Source organism: Cornus florida, unplaced genomic scaffold (genome assembly GCF_030987335.1).
Source record: "Cornus florida cultivar Cherokee Brave unplaced genomic scaffold, ASM3098733v1 CherokeeBrave_3.0.0_Hap2_Chr11, whole genome shotgun sequence".
Lineage (NCBI taxonomy): Eukaryota > Viridiplantae > Streptophyta > Magnoliopsida > Cornales > Cornaceae > Cornus > Cornus florida.
In genome coordinates this window covers 114,445,410-114,451,409 of record NW_026775581.1, presented here as the reverse complement: position 1 = coordinate 114,451,409, position 6,000 = coordinate 114,445,410, and the positions used below count along the sequence as shown (strand labels likewise).

The window sequence follows — 6,000 nt, the reverse complement described above, 5'->3', positions numbered from 1 at the left end:
TTGTCAAAGGATGGTAGAGACAGATCCATGAGGTCTGCAGCAACAGCACTGGAGGCAATGTCCTTGAGGTTTGAAGAAGTTAGCAGGTCCTCGATAGGCGAGGGGTCACTCCAGACTCGTTCCTTAAGAAAAGAAAGTCTGTTCTTTGCTGCGGAGGATGGGAATGTAGCTGAAAAAACACCAAGAAACTCATAAGTACGGCGAAACATTAAGACTTGGCAAGGAAAACAGCTAGAACACTTGGTATGAAGGGAGGTTAAGTATTCTATACCTAATTTCCCGAACTTGCGCGGGATGGGGAGCGTAATTGATTGGGGCACGAACCATTTTCCTTTAACTATAACCATCCTTTCTTTCCACTTCTTTTCGGATGAAGGAAGATTCGTGCATATCCTCTGATGAAGGGGAGAGGTAAAAAAGAAGCGACCAGGCTCGGTCCCATGCTTAGATATATTTTAAGTAAGCAAAAGGTCGGCAAGGGTCAAATCCAGAGCCTCTAATTTCCGGCGCACCAACAGTGCCGAAAGGATGCGAAAGAAATTAGGATTTACCTGAAGGGGGGCAAGACCTAGCTTGTTGAAAACTAAATGATAGAAGGGATGAAGAGGGAATCGGAGGGCGTTAAGATGCCCTACCGAAAGAAGCAATTCACTCTCCTCAATTCCCTCGCCGAAGGTAAAATCGGCACCATCGGGATATTCTGCAATTTCTACTCTTTCAGGAATATCAAATTCTTCCATTACCGAAACAATAGAGAACTTGATGCGGCGAATAGAGATGATTGTTTTCCTCTCTTCATGAGTAAGAACATAATCAGAGCCTGAGGTGGATGTCTCGGCTGGAAGGGGGGAAGCACCTAATGGATTCAATGAAAGACGATCTGTAGAAACCCTAGGAGGGGGAGCCCTAATGCGAACGGGGGAAGATGAAGGTGTGGATTCAGAATCCCCAATGTCGATACGTTCGGGAGTAGATGAAGTACTCATAATGAAATATTGAAGAGAAAGATGTGAAACTAACCTGACAAAGCGATGGAATGAAGAACGCAGAAGTGCAGCAAGGGCGAATGTAACTCTTGCAAAATCTTGTATGACGGAGTAATAATGAAAGACCTCGAACCGTTTCTGAAGCAAAGTAAAAAACCGGTTTCAATTCCCTCTTTAATAGGAGCCGTCACTCAATTAAAAATGAAATTTGGGGCAAAGTGTGGAGGGAAAAAACTCCCTCCAATAAAAAACGCACACGTCATCCCTACACATATCTACATTCCAAGGACATATACGGCCCATCATACTCAGGCCCAGATTGAGGGTATTTATAACCCAAGACCATTGTTATTTATCCTCCAACCTCCATCAAGGCCGAATCAAGAGGTCATCAACCCAACTTGTTAATATTTAACATCCGGTCCGTTACTTAAGCCCAGCCGGATCAAAATATGTTCAGCCCATTATTCAAGAATGCACAAGTCCTACCAGTTGAAAGATTTACCGTAGAAGGAAAATTCTAAGATAGGAAGTTCTGTACAAGGCAAGTTCTATGTATGGAAAATTAGACAATGGAAAGAACTCTATTAGTAAAGAATGCTTATATAGAAAGAATTGGAGGGCAAGCAAGGCGAGTCCTACCATAATTTCACAATCTTTTGTATATAAATAGAGGCTTAGACCTCCAATAAAGAGATTAAGCAATTCTACGATTCTCTATACACTGTTCTTATTTATCCTTATTGTTTTTTTTAGTGTGTTATTTTATTTTTCTCAATCATTATTGGTTGAGCGAAATTTTGCACCTACAAATATCATTTCAAAAAGGGTAGTAATAAAGAGTCTCACAATTGTACAAGTTTGACTATATTTATGTGAGTAAAATATGACGTCGTGATAATGTCATCTCTCACTTACATATATCAATTAGATGTAGGGATGGCAATGGGACCGAGTTGGGACGGGTATGGCTAAATCCTACTTCGTCCTGTTAAAAAATTCATCATACCAACTTTGCCTCTACTCCGAGACGGATTTATAATTTGTATATCATCCCGTCGTCCCTGCTTCTGCAAACAAAGTATCAACTTTGTCCTACTTACTCCGTTTAATTGCAAGGTGGGAGCGGGAGCGGGTTGGTTTATGCAACATTATTTAGTTAAACAAAAAACCTAACCCAATGTGCTAAAATTGGCGGCTGATAAATAAGCTAGTCCAACTTTTAAATGACAAAATAATTAATAATATTTATATATTACTTGACACTTCAAATAAAGTAACAAGATTTTAAAAATATTAAATATTTATTTGATATAAAAATTTTAAAAGTAAGTATATAATACGTCGGGGCGGGGTAGGATATATCCGTCCCTGTTCTAAACCCGTTTCGAATTTTCAATTATTTTACTATACCTTCTCTAAACCTATTTAGGGGCAACTAAATCTACTCCAATAGGAGCAAAATTCCGGAATGAAAGAAATTATCATCCCTAGTTGGACGCATCGGAATGCCCAACGACATGAAAAGTACTTTGGTTGCACACAAAGAACACAATACCAAAAAGGAAAAAGCACTTGGCTTACACGAAAAGGAAAATTTTAATTAATTAATTTTTTTATTTAATTTTCAGCAAGATAAGATAGATATATTAGTGTATTATTCATCAACAACTAAAACATTAATTAGTACATTCCATGACTGCTAATTAACTGTAACATATCAATTGAAGCCCACGCTACCAAACTTGTGTTCAGTGATCCGATCCATCTCCTCTGCCATTTCTGCACTCCGGTCTTGTTCACACTCAATTTGCTCAAATTCTCAAAACCACACAAGTTTATGATTAATTTTTGGCACCATACCTTCCTTTTCTTCCTCTAATGAGAAACCATATCCCATGAACTCGGCCAATCTTTTCACATAAAATTCGGTGTCTCTCTTAACATCTTCATATTTGAGGACGAGAACCCTCTCTGGCCATTCCAAGCTCGCTTTCCAATACCCTACAATATGATCCCAATAGGGTCCACAGAAACATGTTCCTTTGCAAAACAACTTACAAGCCTCCTCTATAGGGCAATGTACCTGATCAATATCATCCCCGTCCTTGGGTTTTAGTAACCTCCTAGCAAAATGCCAGTGAGAAACAAATGCATCCTTAGGTTCCCGGTACATGTAAACAATTTTACAACCCGAATCGATAATGGATTTTGGTAATGATGTATAGGAAATGTGTGTGGCCACAAGTGGGAGCTGAGGATCTCGAATAGCTGAGTTGTGAAATCGAAAGAGGTCAGTTTCCAAAAATGGGACACAATTATGTGGCGTGGTGGTGAGCAAAGGGCTCGCGGAGGGACCAGAACACGTACGTGTAACGATAGAATAGGTCAGGGCTTTAAGCCAGGTGGTGCCGGATTTCGGAACACCGCTGACGATTATATCAGTAAGCTGAGCCAAGTGTTCTTGAGCTGACATGATTCCCTCCAAGACTATTGGGAAATTCCAAAAGCCTTCATATTGGTGTAGAAAACCAAAGGCTTTCCAACTATCATTTTTAGGGAGGGTAGAGATGATCTCTCTGTATCTTTCATGCCCATTTGGAGACCTCTCTTTTTCCACAGAAGTCATCATTTGATGAGAAGTGAAGGAAGGCTACATGAAGTGAAGCATAGTGTGGTGAGTTTGTTGATGAAACAGAGAGTACGTCCTAGCTTTATACACTTTTTTTTTGGTTGCATTATTATTATTTTTACTTATTTATTTATTTATTTTAAATCGGGAGCTGGGTGCATTATTTCCTGTCCACGGATGTAGTGGGTGTCAGAGGATTCCTTCCATACTCAGTAGTCTCTGTCTAGTTATGAGTAGTGATGTTGGGGGCACCACCATCCTTGCGAAATGGGAGATTCTTATTAAGAAAAATTTAAGTTTTTTTCAACTCGTATTGTTTTCATATTTTGAATATATTTTTATTTTTACGTTTGATGTGCGTTTTATCTCCTAATCTCATTCTATGTGTCGTTTTTGTACTTTCTTTCTCGAATTAAGGTGAAAAATAAGAAATAATTTTTTTAATCATATAAATAAAATTAGTCACAACTCAAAAACAAAATATATAAATATATATACACATAAATTTATAATAACAAAAGTTAATAAAATTAAAAAATAATTAAAAAAAAAAGAACCATTGAACCTGATTTAGAAAACCCAAATTCAATATTTCTACAAATTTTTCAATAGAATAAAAATGCACTCATAACAAATGTAAAGATTGGTTGAAAAGAAGAAGATAAAACATTACCCTAAAATATTTTTAATGCTTGTGTAAAAAAACATGAATGAGAGAGAAAGAAAGAGGGGAAAAAAATTATTTATGATACAAAATTTTGGGCCCAATATTAAATTTCTATATTGGTTATGATTTATTATAAAACGTGAATGGGAGTAGAAAAAGAGAGGAAAAAAAGTTACATAATAGTGTAAATTTTTGGGGGCCAATATTAAATTTATGTAACAATTAGAGTTCAACGGGATGAGGGAAGATAAAAATAAAAAATAAAAAAATAAAAAAAGAAAGAAGAAGTTATTTTAGGATATAAATATTTGAGAGCTAATATAAAATCTGAATGAATGAGGAGAGAGAGAAAAGAGAAAAAAATAAGTTATTTTAGGATATAAATATTTGAGGCCTAATATAAATCAAAACGAGTGTGGAGAAACAGAAAAAAAAACAAAAAAAAAGAAGAAGTTGTTTTAGGATATAAATTTTTGAGGTCTAATATAATTTTTTTATATTTATTAGAGTTTAACAATATTAGGAAGTAATTATAGTGTAACTTAATATAAGGAAATTTTAAATTTTTAGAGCCTTCTTATTTGTTGGGGCCTTAGGTGACCGCCTAAGTCGCCTAAGGCTCGAGCCTGCCCTGCTCGAATTTGCTCTCACTCCTATTTTATATGACTTAGAGAAAAATTGTTCCGGTCGAATCACTAAGTTCATAATCCATATGTAGGGATGTTGACGGAATGGGCACCCCTCTCCCAAACCCTTCTTACTATTAAAAATATTTTTCTCAAATTTAGCATTGGAATGGAGTGAGTTCGGACACCTGATATAGATAACTTTTTTTTAAAGAAAAATAATTTAAACATGAACAAATTTAACATAAATTTTGTAATTTTTTTTAAGTATAGTCTAATATTTAACAATCATAATAACAAAATGTTACCAAAATAAAATTAACATAAGAAATAAAGGAAAATTAAAAATTATAACTAATAAAAGAATATGTATTTATATATTAATTATTAATTATTTCTCTTTTCAAATCCGCCTTGATCCCAAAAACTGTTAAATTGACATCCTTGTTCATATGGAAATAAATGTGTATAGTGGCTCAGTTTTATTCAGTTTATTGTTTGCGTATCAATTATTGTTTATGTGCAAATAAATGTGTATAGTGGCTCAGTTTTATTCAGTTTATTGTTTGCGTATCAATTAGTAATTAGTTAGGTTCAATGATTTTAGGATTATCTAATATTAAAATTGATTTATAATAAATTGCACAAATATTTTAATACTAGACTACTGATCACATGATGACATAATTTGTGCATTTGTGTGTGTGTGTGTGTCTCCAAAATGATTAATTTAACACCTCGTGAGCGTGATGGATGACAATGCTTAAAAAAACACAACCATGTTTTTCACGTTCTAATGCAAATGAGCTGTTTCAATTATTGGTGTCTTTTGCCACTTGCTTTCTCATCAGCACTGCCATAGGTCCCATATCAGGGTTTAGTGCAAAAAAAACACTTTATAGTATGTTTATATATTTATAGTGCATATTATACTCTTCTGGTGAAAAAATATACTCTTAAGTCATAACATTTGTCCAAATAAGTCTTATTTATAAAAATTGAACTAAAATACTTTTAACAACGCATTTTATAATATATAAATTTTTTCTTTTTTTGTGAAATGACTAAAAAGAATTTGCCTGTACTGAA

The 6,000-nt window shown here is 34.9% G+C and overlaps 1 pseudogene; it reads right to left on the bottom strand.

Annotated features, from left to right (window-relative positions):
* Window positions 1-2,669: 2,669 nt before the first annotated feature.
* LOC132281908 (flavonol sulfotransferase-like) lies at window positions 2,670-3,989 on the bottom strand (annotated as a pseudogene).
* Window positions 3,990-6,000: the final 2,011 nt, after the last annotated feature.